This window comes from Pseudophryne corroboree, chromosome 10 (assembly GCF_028390025.1).
Source record: "Pseudophryne corroboree isolate aPseCor3 chromosome 10, aPseCor3.hap2, whole genome shotgun sequence".
Classification (NCBI taxonomy): Eukaryota; Metazoa; Chordata; class Amphibia; order Anura; family Myobatrachidae; genus Pseudophryne; species Pseudophryne corroboree.
This window is the reverse complement of record NC_086453.1, coordinates 382077355-382095047: the sequence shown is the minus strand read 5'-3', so window position 1 is coordinate 382095047 and position 17693 is coordinate 382077355. Positions and strand designations below refer to the sequence as shown.

The 17693-nt window shown below is 53.8% G+C and overlaps 1 protein-coding gene across 20 annotated transcripts in view; it reads right to left on the bottom strand.

Annotated features, from left to right (window-relative positions):
- Positions 1–17693, bottom strand: part of KIF1B (kinesin family member 1B) — a 231227-nt gene that overhangs the window by 149833 nt on the left and 63701 nt on the right. The window lies entirely within an intron of this gene.

Sequence of the window (17693 nt, the reverse complement as noted above, 5' to 3'; positions counted from 1 at the left end):
TGACGCGATGCAGGGCAGGATCTGCAGGACACCAGGGAGTGAGGGAGGATCTGCAGGACACCAGGGAGTGACGCGATGCAGGGCAGGGAGGGAGGATCTGCAGGACACCAGGTAGTGACGCGATGCAGGGGAGGGAGGGAGGATCTGCAGGACACCAGGGAGTGACGCTATGCAGGGCAGGATCTGCAGGACACCAGGGAGTGACGCGATGCAGGGGAGGGAGGGAGGATCTGCAGGATACCAGGGAGTGACGCGATGCAGGGGAGGGAGGGAGGATCTGCAGGACACCAGGGAGTGACGCGATGCAGGGGAGGGAGGGAGGATCTGCAGGACACAAGGGAGTGACGCGATGCAGGGGAGGGAGGGTCTGCAGGACACCAGGGAGTGACGCGATACAGGGGAGGAAGAATCTGCAGGACACCATGGAGTGACGCGATGCAGGGGAGGGAGGGTCTGCAGGACACCAGGGAGTGACGCAATGCAGGGGAGGGAGGATCTGCAGGACACCAGGGAGTGATGCGATACAGGGGAGGGAGGGAGGATCTGCAGGACACCGGGGAGTGACGCGACGCAGGGGAGGGAGGATCTGCAGGACACCAGGGAGTGACGCGATGCAGGGCAGGATCTGCAGGACACCAGGGAGTGACGCGATGCAGGGGAGGGAGGGAGGATCTGCAGGACACCAGGGAGTGACGCGATGCTGGGCAGGGAGGGAGGATCTGCAGGACACCAGGGAGTGACGCGATGCAGGGGAGGGAGGGAGGATCTGCAGGACACCAGGGAGTGACGCGACGCAGGGGAGGGAGGATCTGCAGGACACCAGGGAGTGACGCGATGCAGGGCAGGATCTGCAGGACACCAGGGAGTGACGCGATGCAGGGGAGGGAGGATCTGCAGGACACCAGGGAGTGACGCGATGCAGGGCAGGGAGGGAGGATCTGCAGGACACCAGGGAGTGACGCGATGCAGGGGAGGGAGGGAGGGAGGGAGGATCTGCAGGACACCAGGGAGTGACGCTATGCAGGGCAGGATCTGCAGGACACCAGGGAGTGACGCGATGCAGGGCAGGATCTGCAGGACACCAGGGAGTGACGCGATGCAGCGCAGGTTCTGCAGGACACCAGGGAGTGACGCGATGCAGGGCAGGATCTGCAGGACACCAGGGAGTGAGGGAGGATCTGCAGGACACCAGGGAGTGACGCGATGCAGGGCAGGGAGGGAGGATCTGCAGGACACCAGGGAGTGACGCGATGCAGGGGAGGGAGGGAGGATCTGCAGGACACCAGGGAGTGACGCTATGCAGGGCAGGATCTGCAGGACACCAGGGAGTGACGCGATGCAGGGCAGGGAGAGGAAGCAGATGAATGGAAGATGAAAAGCTCCTGGAATGCAGCAAGCACCAGAGAACAGCTCCTTCCTCTCCAGCTCCTTCCTCTCCAGCTGCTCCTGTGGATTGAGCTGCTATAAATACAGTGTCTGCAGTTGGTGCTTGGAACTCTTATAAGGCCATGTAGAGTATACACAGGACCCGGGCTACACAGCTCGCGCTCTCTGACCAGGACATCTAACGCCGCCAATAAGAGCACGCAGCGGGGTGAAAAACTTGAAATGGAGAAAGTCTGCACTTAAATGAATTTGATATTAATAAGGTAAAACAAATCAGACATAAGGGACTATATAATGTGAGGAACGGGGCCTGGAGGTAGAAAAGAGAAAGGAGAAATTCTAGGTCTAGTGAAATAGTTGTAGATGAACAATTCAATAGGTGCTGATAATAATAATTATTTTATTTATATAGCGCTCGTTCTCTAACAGGACTCAATGACATCACCAAGACAAAATGGCTGCCCCCGCTGTGTACAGGCCAGCATGGGGGTGCACACTGGCCCTTAATCCCCACGTTTATTTCCTCTCCATATTATATGGATTCATTAATCAGCCACGATGGAGATCACCACAAAACACAAGCTACGCCTTATATGTCAGTGTCACTTCTAGATCATGAGTCAGCTACAGAGACACATCCCCTATATACAGAGTAATCCACAGACTCCTACACCCAGCCAGTATACAGTGCTAGTGCAGCCTTCTAGGTAACGGGCTGGTCAGCATTTGGCATGGTACGGCTGATCCTGCCGGAGGCTTCTGTATTGGGACGCAGCCCAGAGGTCACGCTCATTACTGTCACAGGTCACCACTGGCAGGACGGCTTTAGGACGTAACACAATCCCTCATGTACAGACACTGAGCCAATGGCCTCTGCGGGATCAGACTCTCCCATGGTATATAAGGATCTCATGCCATCAATATTTTGGGGGTAAACCCTATTATTGCATCAATCTAAATGCGTAATGTTAGGACAAGTTTTCACATTGCAAGAATAAAGCGCGGGCACCGACACTACAGTTACCCTTAGAAGGAGAACATAGAAGTATGCTAGGATAGCGGTGGTCGGTCACGTCGGTTAATGCGTGGCATCTATACAATCTCAGGCGTAAGACCAATAGAACACAACGGTGCGTTTCAAAAAATTTCATTCAGTTTACAAAGCACATTTCGCCGTCTTGCGGGCTCATCTAATAACCCGTTTTCTCTATACTGCACTGGCTTAGCACCGGAAACACCAGTAACAGCCCCAGGCTGCACCGTTACCCTGCGCTATCCGGCTGTCACTACCAACCATCCCTCATTACTTCATAGAATCTAGATATAACGTTACTGGACGGACATTCTGCTCCCATGTAGCACAGTAGGTGAGTGAGGCGATGGTTATGTCTCATCCAATGAGAATGTGGCTGTGTCATCACTGGATCGCACAATCCTACGCACCGACCCTAGAAAACATCAGGGGCTGGTTACCGTTCGCTAACTCTCCTGTGCCGTCATAGCTTGGGTCTCCCGGGGACACCCACGATCTTCCCTGGCTGCAGACTGGCATGCCCCCTGCTGGCACTTTGCCCTGAGAACCCCACCTGTGTGACCGCGCCTCTCTAGGAAACAACCTTACTGTTATCTAAAGCTCTGACACTGGCAGTAGGGATTATTGCTCCCTGTGGAGAATGGCCTCACTGTATGCTGGGCATTCATAATAAACCCATTAAGGGGGTCATTCCGAGTTGATCGCTCGCTAGCAGTTTTAGCCGCCGTGCAAACGCTATGCCGCCGCCCACAGGGAGTGTATTTTAGCTTAGCAGAAGTGCGAACGTTTTTATCGCAGAGCGGCTACAAAATTTTTTGGTGTCGTTTCAGAGTAGCTCAAAACCTACTCAGCGCTTGTGATGACTTCAGACTGTTCAGTTCCTGTTTTGACGTCACAAACACGCCCTGCGTTCGCCCAGCCACGCCAGCGTTTTTTCAAACACTCCCTGAAAACGGTCAGTTGACACCCAGAAACGCCCCCTTCCTGTCAATCACTCTGCGGCCGCCAGTGCGACTGAAATGCATCGCTAGACCCTGTGCAAAACTACATCGGCCGTTGTGCCAGTACGACGCGCGTGCGCATTGCGCCGCATGCGCAGAACAGCCGATTTGTAGCCCGATCGCTGCGCTGCAAACAAATTCGGCTAGCGATCAACTCGAAATAACCCCCTAAGAACCATGCGAGATGCGAGATGCAAGAACAGAATATGACGGCAGGTGAGAACCACTTGCCCATTCTATTCTGCCCATGTTTACTAAATATAATGTTTTGTCCCTCTAGCTTTCTCCTCTGTGCTTTTCAGTCACGTCTTTACATCACAGGCATCGGGAATATAACAAAGCTACGGCTGCCTGCACGGAGGTTTATCTGTCACAGACCAATGAAGAACTATATGGCAGGACAACGCAAACAGACTACTTTGCCAGATGATATGAACCATGGCTGTAAAGCACAGAAGGAAACCAGAAAAGCAGTTGCAGGGTGACATGCAATCGCTACATTAATGTGAATATGAGAAAACTATTTATGAAAACAAGTACTGTTTTCTGGCCATGGAAAGATGAAATACAACATATATCTGAGCAAGACATGCGCCCGGCCACCAGATTACCTTATTTGGCATTTGAAGGGGATATGGGGTGTCAAAGGCCTAAGCCATCAATCCGAATCACCGCCATTAAGCAAGGAAGATCAATATATAAATGTAGAGAATAAGAGATGAATATTTATGCTGTAGAATATTCCTAATAACCCCGCTACAGCGCATCTTCCCGGAACAGCACTTGGATGCGCTGAGTGACAGTGATGGATGGCGTGGGAGTGTATCATCGCACAAGACAAGGGGCACGGAGACTAACGCTAGATCACATTACCAATCTCCCTGGTGTCATATCAGGACACCGGGAGAGAAATAAAGTGTCGGCCTGTACGCAAGTATAACACCCGTTATATAGGGTCCACAGATCTCCCGAGGTGTCCCCTCGCAGAATGGATCCAGCTGCTGGTGATGGTCACCCGGCGTCTCCGCCTATATGGGAGGTGCGGACAATCACACTGTAAAGGTATGAGAGACTCTGCCTGTGTACTAACGCTTGTCCCGACGCCGATGAATTCGGTATGAAATCCCGCAAGTCAAAATCCCAACCTGGAGCGCAGTGTCCCCTCGCGGGCTTGCCACGCTTCGAGCCCTGTGGCGACCGATCTATTACCTCTCGGGTGGTGGCGTGGACCATTTCAACGGGTGTTGGGGTTCCGGCATCGGTATTCTGACTGCCGGGGCCCTGTCGTTCGGGAAATTAACTGCGCCCCCCTCCAATATAATTTCCTCAAAAATTATCTAGATCCCTGAGGTCAGGAAGAACCGAGAATGGGACGAGCGGCCTCACCACAAAAAGACGCCTTCCTAATTATATCCCAGCTTCCACCCATTTTAATATGGGATACAGGTTCCGCCATCTCACTCCGTTTCCTAATCTGCATTCATCTTTGAGCAGAGAGACAGTAGCCTGAGAGGGGGGCGTCATTTCTGGCAGCCCCCCGTCCCGAATAATGTAACCTAAGGAGAAAGCAAAACTCATCTTCTAGATCAGGGGTAGGCAAAGTGTGGGACTACAAATCCCAGCATCCCCTGCCAGAGTGCTGCTGTTACATTATTCCAAAACTGTGGGATGCTGGGATGTGTAGTTCCACAGCAGCTGTAGCTCCCTAATTTACCTGCCCCTACAGATCTTCTGCCCAAAGTGTTAGGTTAGGATCACTTTCCCGTATCCGCACAGTACTGCCCGCGTGACCGGGGATATACAGCCCAGAGCGGGTCACTTTCCCGTATCCACACAGTACTGCCCGCGTGACCAAGGATATACAGTCCAGAGCGGGTCACTTTCCCGTATCCGCACAGTACTGCCCGCGTGACCGGGGATATACAGCCCAGAGCGGGTCACTTTCCCGTATCCACACAGTACTGCCCGCGTGACCAAGGATATACAGTCCAGAGCGGGTCACTTTCCCGTATCCGCACAGTACTGCCCGCGTGACCGGGTATATACAGCCCAGAGCGGGTCACTTTCCCGTATCCGCACAGTACTGCCCACGTGACCGGGGATATACAGCCCAGAGCGGGTCACTTTCCCGTATCCACACAGTACTGCCCGCATGACCGGGGATATACAGCCCAGAGCGGGTAACTTTCCTGTATCCACACAGTACTGCCCGCATGACGGAGGATATACAGCCCAGAGCGGGTCACTTTCCCGTATCCGCACAGTACTGCCCGCATGACCGGGGATATACAGCCCAGGGTGGGTAACTTTCCCGTATCCGCACAGTACTGCCCGCATGACGGAGGATATACAGCCCAGAGCGGGTCACTTTCCCGTATCCGCACAGTACTGCCAGAGTGACCGGGTATATACAGCCAAGAGCGGGTCACTTTCCCGTATCCGCACAGTACTGCCCGCGTGACCGGGGATATACAGTCCAGAGCGGGTCACTTTCCCGTATCCGCACAGTACTGCCCGCGTGACCGGGTATATACAGTCCAGAGCGGGTCACTTTCCCGTATCCACACAGTACTGCCCGCGTGACCGGGTATATACAGCCCAGAGCGGGTCACTTTCCCGTATCCGCACAGTACTGCCCGCATGACCGGGTATATACAGCCCAGAGCGGGTCACTTTCCCGTATCCGCACAGTACTGCCCGCGTGACCGGGGATATACAGCCCAGAGCGGGTCACTTTCCCGTATCCGCACAGTACTGCCCGCGTGACCGGGGATATACAGTCCAGAGCGGGTCACTTTCCCGTATCCGCACAGTACTGCCCGCGTGACCGGGTATATACAGCCCAGAGCGGGTCACTTTCCCGTATCCGCACAGTACTGCCCACGTGACCGGGGATATACAGCCCAGAGCGGGTCACTTTCCCGTATCCACACAGTACTGCCCGCGTGACCGGGGATATACAGCCCAGGGTGGGTAACTTTCCTGTATCCACACAGTACTGCCCGCATGACGGAGGATATACAGCCCAGAGCGGGTCACTTTCCCGTATCCGCACAGTACTGCCCGCATGACCGGGGATATACAGCCCAGGGTGGGTAACTTTCCCGTATCCACACAGTACTGCCCGCATGACAGAGGATATACAGCCCAGAGCGGGTCACTTTCCCGTATCCGCATAGTACTGCCAGAGTGACCGGGTATATACAGCCAAGAGCGGGTCACTTTCCCGTTTCCGCACAGTACTGCCCGCATGACCGGGTATATACAGCCCAGAGCGGGTCACTTTCCCGTATCCGCACAGTACTGCCCGCGTGACCGGGGATATACAGCCCAGAGCGGGTCACTTTCCCGTATCCGCACAGTACTGCCCGCGTGACCGGGGATATACAGCCCAGAGCGGGTCACTTTCCCGTATCCGCACAGTACTGCCCACGTGACCGGGGATATACAGCCCAGAGCGGGTCACTTTCCCGTATCCGCACAGTACTGCCCACGTGACCGGGGATATACAGTCCAGAGCGGGTCACTTTCCCGTATCCGCACAGTACTGCCCGCGTGACCGGGGATATACAGTCCAGAGCGGGTCACTTTCCCGTATCCGCACAGTACTGCCAGAGTGACCGGGGATATACAGTCCAGAGCGGGTCACTTTCCCGTATCCGCACAGTACTGCCTGCGTGACCGCGTATATACAGCCCAGAGCGGGTCACTTTCCCGTATCCGCACAGTACTGCCCGCGTGACCGGGGATATACAGCCCAGAGCGGGTCACTTTCCCGTATCCGCACAGTACTGCCCACGTGACCGCGTATATACAGCCCAGAGCGGGTCACTTTCCCGTATCCGCACAGTACTGCCCGCGTGACCGGGGATATACAGCCCAGAGCGGGTCACTTTCCCGTATCCGCACAGTACTGCCCGCGTGACCGGGTATATACAGCCCAGAGCGGGTCACTTTCCCGTATCCACACAGTACTGCCCGCGTGACCGGGGATATACAGCCCAGAGTGGGTCACTTTCCTGTATACGCACAGTACTGCCCGCGTGACCGGGTATATACAGCCCAGAGCGGGTCACTTTCCCGTATCCGCACAGTACTGCCCGCATGACCGGGTATATACAGCCCAGAGCGGGTCACTTTCCCGTATCCGCACAGTACTGCCCGCGTGACCGGGGATATACAGCCCAGAGCGGGTCACTTTCCCGTATCCGCACAGTACTGCCCGCGTGACCGGGGATATACAGTCCAGAGCGGGTCACTTTCCCGTATCCGCACAGTACTGCCCGCGTGACCGGGTATATACAGCCCAGAGCGGGTAACTTTCCCGTATCCGCACAGTACTGCCCACGTGACCGGGGATATACAGCCCAGAGCGGGTCACTTTCCCGTATCCACACAGTACTGCCCGCGTGACCGGGGATATACAGCCCAGGGTGGGTAACTTTCCTGTATCCACACAGTACTGCCCGCATGACGGAGGATATACAGCCCAGAGCGGGTCACTTTCCCGTATCCGCACAGTACTGCCCGCATGACCGGGGATATACAGCCCAGGGTGGGTAACTTTCCCGTATCCACACAGTACTGCCCGCATGACAGAGGATATACAGCCCAGAGCGGGTCACTTTCCCGTATCCGCATAGTACTGCCAGAGTGACCGGGTATATACAGCCAAGAGCGGGTCACTTTCCCGTTTCCGCACAGTACTGCCCGCATGACCGGGTATATACAGCCCAGAGCGGGTCACTTTCCCGTATCCGCACAGTACTGCCCGCGTGACCGGGGATATACAGCCCAGAGCGGGTCACTTTCCCGTATCCGCACAGTACTGCCCGCGTGACCGGGGATATACAGCCCAGAGCGGGTCACTTTCCCGTATCCGCACAGTACTGCCCACGTGACCGGGGATATACAGCCCAGAGCGGGTCACTTTCCCGTATCCGCACAGTACTGCCCACGTGACCGGGGATATACAGTCCAGAGCGGGTCACTTTCCCGTATCCGCACAGTACTGCCCGCGTGACCGGGGATATACAGTCCAGAGCGGGTCACTTTCCCGTATCCGCACAGTACTGCCAGAGTGACCGGGGATATACAGTCCAGAGCGGGTCACTTTCCCGTATCCGCACAGTACTGCCCGCGTGACCGCGTATATACAGCCCAGAGCGGGTCACTTTCCCGTATCCGCACAGTACTGCCCGCGTGACCGGGGATATACAGCCCAGAGCGGGTCACTTTCCCGTATCCGCACAGTACTGCCCACGTGACCGCGTATATACAGCCCAGAGCGGGTCACTTTCCCGTATCCGCACAGTACTGCCCGCGTGACCGGGGATATACAGCCCAAAGCGGGTCACTTTCCCGTATCCGCACAGTACTGCCCGCGTGATCGGGTATATACAGCCCAGAGCGGGTCACTTTCCCGTATCCACACAGTACTGCCCGCGTGACCGGGGATATACAGCCCAGAGTGGGTCACTTTCCTGTATACGCACAGTACTGCCCGCGTGACCAGGGATATATATATATATCAGTGCAGGGCTGTAACTCCCTGAGCGATTGCACAAACACGAGACAAGGAAGCCAGATTTCACATTCTGTACATTCTGTAGTTCCAGAAAAAGGCAAAAGGTGAATGAAAATCTCTGGAGCCAAAACCAAACGTGGAGCCAGGAAATCAGTGCTCCCCGAAAGGGAGAACAAAGGGTTTCCTAAGCCTGAGGCCCATCCGAGCCAGGATACACCCAGGCAGCAGATTACCCAGTGCTGCTGTCATGCCACTCTCTGCCCACACACAGGGGATAGTAACCCAGCACAAACATAACATAAAGAGAACTTGGTGCTTCGGGGGGGGGGGGTTGCTAGAGGGGTGCCGATAAAAAATAAATAAAAAAATAATATAATAATAATAAATATATATATATATATATATATATATATATATATATATATATATATTTATTATTTGTGACCTATCAGAACCGTACATTTATAATTGTGTAGTTGTGGAATAACGGGCCTATGCACACAGGAAGGACCTGTCTAATCCCGTCTCCTCTGGCTACACCGTGTTTATTCATTGTCCTGGCTCCCTCTTCAATCAGATCCCAGAGCTAAACCTGTCAGACACATGCCATGTGCACACAGCCCTGTGTATGCGGCCTGTCCTGGGCCCGCTGCCAGCATACCAGCCATTAATGGAGTGGTCTCATGTGACAGCGGCTGGACGGATCCACACAAATATTACTGTTCCTAAGCGATGGAAATAGCAGAGGCCTCTAAGACCAGGAGCGGCCGCAGAGCACGGTGTACGCCAGATATCTCATTCCTTGTAGATGTGACGGGGGCTCTGGTTACACGCTGTGTTTGTTCTGTCCATGGAGACGGGTTCTAGGAATAATCACTGATATCCTAAAGGGATCTCACAGTGACCAACAGGAAACACCATGGCGCGTCGTGTTATACGGGTGCACCGTATTCTCAGGTAATGGCGCGCAAGCACGTTATCCAGCAAACGCTTCAGACAGCAATCGCAAATAAAAGACAAAATGGCGGCAAATGTACAAACTCCACATTCTAGAACGATATATTATTACTTTTACTTCACTTTAATACAGATATTTCTGGTATACTGGAGCTGAACGGTGGATGTTCTGGGAATGTGGAGGAGTACCAATCAGATACTGGCTTTCATTTTGTAACATGCGCTACAAAAATGACAGCTAAGATGCAACTGGTTGCTATGGGCAACACCTCAGATGCCGACATGACGAGCTGTTTGGGGGCAAAGCTTCTCTCGGACATAGGAAAAAGTAACATTATGCTAGAATATAAATTGAAAGGTTACAGTGTTCCCCATATGTATTAAAGTAAACCTTTTGTGAGGTGAACGATACTCGCGAGGATTCAGCCTATCAGTTCACTAGGAGTCGGTCACATGACTGAACAGAAGCGTGATACCATTAGTTCCTGAATAGATGGGATATAATTATATTGAATATTTGTCGGGAAACAAAATGGCTGCCTAGTATGTCAACAATGGTAGTCCTGGTTTCCTTGTCCAACTGTATACTCGCGGATATACTAAAAAGCTCCCAAAATGGCTGCCTCCCAATACGTGCAAGTACCGGGAGCATATTAATCTTTGTGGAATAAAACCGTTTTTAATATAGAGGTAATAAAGTAGCCGGTGGGGTACAGAGAGCAGCACTCTCTCCTCCGATCGCCAGCGCTGATACATCTGCCCGTATTACTGGCTGCGCTGTCAGGCCGCGCCATACCCACCTCGGAGCTGTGACAGTTCCGGCATTCCTTCCTCACTGTGGAATGAGATGTAAATAGCCCCAGAGACCACAAGCATCACGTGCCGAGGGCGCAGGATTGTGCTACTTAGGACAGTATGTAAATAGTACATTTCTGCCAGACAGTCTCTCATTCTCTCCGGCTATAACTTCACCTATTCGGTCCATTAGGTTACATGGCGAGATAAATGCATAGCAATGGCTGTACACTGCGGAGACTAACGCCAACACATGCGGCACAGAGACAGTTGCCGTAGGTTACAGAACACATATCACTGCACGTCTGTGGTGAGCTCAGTGGTTTAAATGCACCGACTGTACAGCTGCCATACCTAAACCTGGGGACCCAAGCTCAAACGCCAGACCTGGCCTCTTGTGGCTGTGCACCGGCTGTACGACAACCGGTACACAGGAACATGGTGCTGTAACTCCTAGCAACAGACCAGTTCCAGCACGTAGCACAGTTTAGAAAAATAAAAGGACACTTCTGATTGGCTGCAATATGAAACACAGGCTGTAGCCGGGATTGTGCAGGAAATGGAGGCTGCGTACACAACGTAACACAGTAAATTCCTGTAACGTTCCTTGGAGCAGAGATCCCTTCCCTCTGTACAGTCTATAAATACACATAATAGATTATAAATAGGGCATGCCTTACAAGCCACAGTGAATGCCACTGACACTGGATGAATGACGAGCGCTGCCATAAAACCTTCACCTCACTCCAGTTATTTTCATTTTAATCTTAAAATATCCAGTTTACAACAATAACAACAGAATTATATTATTTGCGGAGGTCAGATGTGAGCAATTTCATGAGCCACGTAATACACAGCTGCCGTGGCACGGATCACCTACACACAACTGTTACTGATATCACCAGGCAGAAGACCAGCCACGTAATACACAGCTGCCGTGGCACGGATCACCTACACACTACTGTTAGTGATATAGCCAGGCAGGAGAACAGCCACGTAAACACACAGCTGCCGTGGCACGGATCACCTACACACAACTGTTAGTCATATCGTCAGGAAGGAGACCAGCCACCTAATACACAGCTGCCATGGCACGGATCACCAACACACAACAGTTAGTGATATCGCCAGGCAGGAGACCATCCACGTAATACACAGCTGCCGTGGCACGGATCACCTACACACAACTGTGATATCACCAGGCAGGAGACCAGCCACGTAATACACAGCTGACATGGCACGGATCACCTACACACAACTGTTACTGATATCGCCACGCAGGAGACCAACCACGAAATACACAGCTGCCGTGGCACGGATCATCCACACACAACTGTTACTGATATCGTCAGGCAGACCAGCCACGTAATACATAGCTGCCGTGGCACGGATCACCTACACACAACTGTTAGCGATATCGTCAGGCAGGAGACCAGCCACGTAATACATAGCTGCCGTGGCACGGATCACCTACACACAACTGTTAGCGATATCGTCAGGCAGGAGACCAGCCACGTAATACATAGCTGCCGTGGCACGGATCACCAACACACAACTGTTAGCGATATCGTCAGGCAGGAGACCAGCCACGTAATACATAGCTGCCGTGGCACGGATCACCAACACACAACTGTTAGCGATATCACCAGGCAGGAGACCAGTCATGTAATACATAGCTGCCGTGGCACGGATCACCTGCACACAACTGTTACTGATATCGCCACGCAGGAGAACAGCCACGTAATACACAGCTGCCGTGGCACGGATCACCAACACACAACTGTTAGTGATATCACCAGGCAGGAGACCAGCCACGTAATACACAGCTGCCGTGGCACGGATCATCCACACACAACTGTTAGTGATATCACCAGGCAGGAGACCAGCCACGTAATACACAGCTGCCGTGGCACGGATCATCCACACACAACTGTTAGTGATATTGCCAGGCAGGAGACCAGTCATGTAATACACAGCTGTTGTGGCACGGATCATCCACACACAACTGTTAGTGATATTGCCAGGCAGGAGACCAGTCATGTAATACACAGCTGCCATGGCACGGATCACCTACACACAACTGTTAGTGATATAGCCAGGTAGGAGACCAGCCACGTAATACATAGCTGCCGTGGCACGGATCATCCACACACAACTGTTAGCGATATCACCAGGCAGGAGACCAGCCACGTAATACATAGCTGCCGTGGCACGGATCACCAACACACAACTGTTAGTGATATTGCCAGGCAGGAGACCAGTCATGTAATACACAGCTGCCGTGGCACGGATCACCAACACACAACTGTTAGCGATATCACCAGGCAGGAGACCAGCCACGTAATACACAGCTGCCGTGGCACGGATCATCCACACACAACTGTTAGTGATATCACCAGGCAGGAGACCAGCCACGTAATACACAGCTGCCGTGGCACGGATCATCCACACACAACTGTTAGTGATATTGCCAGGCAGGAGACCAGTCATGTAATACACAGCTGCCGTGGCACGGATCATCCACACACAACTGTTAGTGATATCACCAGGCAGGAGACCAGTCATGTAATACACAGCTGTTGTGGCACGGATCACCAACACACAACTGTTAGTGATATTGCCAGGCAGGAGACCAGTCATGTAATACACAGCTGCCATGGCACGGATCACCTACACACAACTGTTAGTGATATAGCCAGGTAGGAGACCAGCCACGTAATACACAGCTGTTGTGGCACGGATCACCTACACACAACTGTTAGTGATATTGCCAGGCAGGAGACCAGTCATGTAATACACAGCTGCCGTGGCACGGATCACCAACACACAACTGTTAGCCATTCTGTGGGCTGAATATTTATACAAATGCTGCGACATCCCAGTGACGTAGTGAGGTCACTGCTGCACTCTCATAACGTGGCTGCCTCCATTGTGAGTATGTGGCCATTACAGTATAAAGGAGCAATCCTTTTATTTTATTTAGCGAGCTGATTATGATTTATGTATGCAGCTGATAGTTTTTTTTCTTAAGCTGTACTTCAGCAAATTAACTCCTTTCTAAAATCTCTCTGAAGAGCGTGAAACAGACACAGGCTCACAGTATGCCATGTGAAGTCAGAGAGGGGGAGCAGGGGAAAGCTCTCAATGTACAGCACTCAAAGCTCAGTGGGGTGTTCCAAAGTAACCTCTGCTTAGTACATTGTGAGTCACGTGACTGTGGTTGCCATGGTACTTCATGGGAGGCAGAATTACTGTATGAATCATGAAGAAACAAAGCAAGGAAAATGGTAAATATCAACACTAGTCTCACAGGCTACCACACTGCTTTTTGTTTTAAAAGAAAATAAATTATTCATGGGAAAAGTCTCCAAAGTTAAAGTGCTTTTATTACCGGTGTTTTTCAGTGTTATAAGAAGGAGCAAGGGGTAAGTGTCTCCACATTATAGGGGTAAGTGTCTCCACATTATAGTTCCAGACTTCAGGCCACCACAATATCCAGCAGCCTCACATTGCACACTGTGCTGTTCAACATTTAGGCTCTCTCATTGGTCTACGATAGACTAGCCCCTCCCACTTCACGCAGGAGAGGGATGGGCTGAAATACTCTGTGCTGCTGATCACATTTTGATGCCCTAATTATCTACAGCTTCTTCTACATCCGTCCACCTGATCTCATGTACGACATCAAGCCTATTTTCTGGAAGGAACACAATAGTAGTCCAAGCTAAACGCTACTAATGCAGGAATGCATTTACTTACCAATGGGAGTAAACCGCATTTACAGTGCCACAATATAGATATAAAACATTGCCTTAGGTCAGGTCAGGGCAATGAGCAGTCCTCTAGCTGCTGTGGGACTACACATTCCAGCATGCCCTGCCACAGCTTTGCTATCGGACCACTTATTGCCCACGCCTGCCTTAAAAAACAACATCAGAAATAATGAGAAAAACAAACAGATAATATGTTCTCTCACTGCAATAGAATATGATACATAAATGAGCCCCGTCCGCAATCCCAGTGGAAGTTCCACTGCATGGTATAACAAGCCGAGCTATGCATGTGCCTGCAGAGTGATGGACCTCTAGTGACGGCACTCACACAGGGGGCAGGGAGGAAGGCCGGGGAATCAGCCAGGGGCATGAGAACTGCGCTGCGGGTGTGTGCTGCCTGCAGAGTGATGGACCTCTAGTGACGGCACTCACACAGGGGGCAGGGAGGAAGGCCGGGGAATCAGCCAGGGGCATGAGAACTGCGCTGCGGATGTGTGCTGCCTGCAGAGTGATGGACCTCTAGTGACGGCACTCACACAGGGAGCAGGGAGGAAGGCCGGGGAATCAGCCAGGAGCATGAGAACTGCGCTGCGGATGTGTGCTGCCTGCAGAGTGATGGACCTCTAGTGACGGCACTCACACAGGGAGCAGGGAGGAAGGCCGGGGAATCAGCCAGGAGCATGAGAACTGCGCTGCGGATGTGTGCTGCCTGCAGAGTGATGGACCTCTAGTGAAGGCACTCACACAGGGAGCAAGGCCGGGGAATCAGCCAGGAGCATGAGAACTGCGCTGCGGATGTGTGCTGCCTGCAGAGTGATGGACCTCTAGTGACAGCACTCACACAGGGAGCAGGGAGGAAGGCCGGGGAATCAGCCAGGGTCATGAGAACTGCGCTGCGGATGTGTGCTGCCTGCAGAGTGATGGACCTCTAGTGACGGCACTCACACAGGGAGCAGGGAGGAAGGCCGGGGAATCAGCCAGGGGCATGAGAACTGTGCTGCGGGTGTGTGCTGCCTGCAGAGTGATGGACCTCTAGTGACGGCACTCACACAGGGAGCAAGGCCGGGGAATCAGCCAGGGGCATGAGAACTGCGCTGCGGATGTGTGCTGCCTGCAGAGTGATGGACCTCTAGTGACGGCACTCACACAGGGAGCAGGGAGGAAGGCCGGGGAATCAGCCAGGAGCATGAGAACTGCGCTGCGGGTGTGTGCTGCCTGCAGAGTGATGGACCTCTAGTGACGGCACTCACACAGGGAGCAAGGCCGGGGAATCAGCCAGGGGCATGAGAACTGCGCTGCGGATGTGTGCTGCCTGCAGAGTGATGGACCTCTAGTGACGGCACTCACACAGGGAGCAGGGAGGAAGGCCGGGGAATCAGCCAGGGGCATGAGAACTGTGCTGCGGATGTGTGCTGCCTGCAGAGTGATGGACCTCTAGTGACAGCACTCACACAGGGAGCAGGGAGGAAGGCCGGGGAATCAGCCAGGAGCATGAGAACTGCGCTGCGGGTGTGTGCTGCCTGCAGAGTGATGGACCTCTAGTGAAGGCACTCACACAGGGAGCAGGGAGGAAGGCCGGGGAATCAGCCAGGAGCATGAGAACTGCGCTGCGGATGTGTGCTGCCTGCAGAGTGATGGACCTCTAGTGAAGGCACTCACACAGGGAGCAAGGCCGGGGAATCAGCCAGGAGCATGAGAACTGCGCTGCGGATGTGTGCTGCCTGCAGAGTGATGGACCTCTAGTGACAGCACTCACACAGGGAGCAGGGAGGAAGGCCGGGGAATCAGCCAGGGGCATGAGAACTGCGCTGCGGATGTGTGCTGCCTGCAGTGTGATGGACCTCTAGTGACGGCACTCACACAGGGAGCAGGGAGGAAGGCCGGGGAATCAGCCAGGAGCATGAGAACTGCGCTGCGGATATGTGCTGCCTGCAGAGTGATGGACCTCTAGTGACGGCACTCACGCAGGGAGGGAGTCCGGGGAATCAGCCAGGGGTATGAGAACTGTGCTGCGGATGTGTGCTGCCTGCAGAGTGATGGACCTCTAGTGACGGCACTCACACAGGGAGCAGGGAGGGAGTCCGGGGAATCAGCCAGGAGCATGAGAACTGCGCTGCGGATGTGTGCTGCCTGCAGAGTGATGGACCTCTAGTGACGGCACTCACACAGGGAGCAGGGAGGAAGCAGGGGAATCAGCCAGGAGCATGAGAACTGCGCTGCGGATGTGTGCTGCCTGCAGAGTGATGGACCTCTAGTGACGGCACTCACACAGGGAGCAGGGAGGAAGGCCGGGGAATCAGCCAGGGGCATGAGAACTGTGCTGCGGATATGTGCTGCCTGCAGAGTGATGGACCTCTAGTGACGGCACTCACGCAGGGAGGGAGTCCGGGGAATCAGCCAGGGGCATGAGAACTGCGCTGCGGATGTGTGCTGCCTGCAGAGTGATGGACCTCTAGTGACGGCACTCACACAGGGAGCAGGGAGGGAGTCCGGGGAATCACCCAGGGGCATGAAACCTGTGCTGCGGGTGTGTGCTGCCTGCAGAGTGATGGACCTCTAGTGACGGCACTCACACAGGGAGCAAGGCCGGGGAATCAGCCAGGGGCATGAGAACTGTGCTGCGGATGTGTGCTGCCTGCAGAGTGATGGACCTCTAGTGACGGCACTAACACAGGGAGCAGGGAGGAAGGCCGGGGATTCAGCCAGGGGCATGAGAAATGCGCTGCGGGTGTGTGCTGCCTGCAGAGTGATGGACCTCTAGTGACGGCACTCACACAGGGAGCAAGGCCGGGGAATCAGCCAGGGGCATGAGAACTGCGCTGCGGATGTGTGCTGCCTGCAGAGTGATGGACCTCTAGTGACGGCACTCACACAGGGAGCAGGGAGGAAGGCCGGGGAATCAGCCAGGGGCATGAGAACTGTGCTGCGGGTGTGTGCTGCCTGCAGAGTGATGGACCTCTAGTGACGGCACTCACACAGGGAGCAGGGAGGAAGGCCGGGGAATCAGCCAGGGGCATGAGAACTGCGCTGCGGATGTGTGCTGCCTGCAGAGTGATGGACCTCTAGTGACGGCACTCACACAGGGAGCAGGGAGGGAGTCCGGGGAATCACCCAGGGGCATGAAACCTGTGCTGCGGGTGTGTGCTGCCTGCAGAGTGATGGACCTCTAGTGACGGCACTCACACAGGGAGCAGGGAGGGAGTCCGGGGAATCAGCTAGGG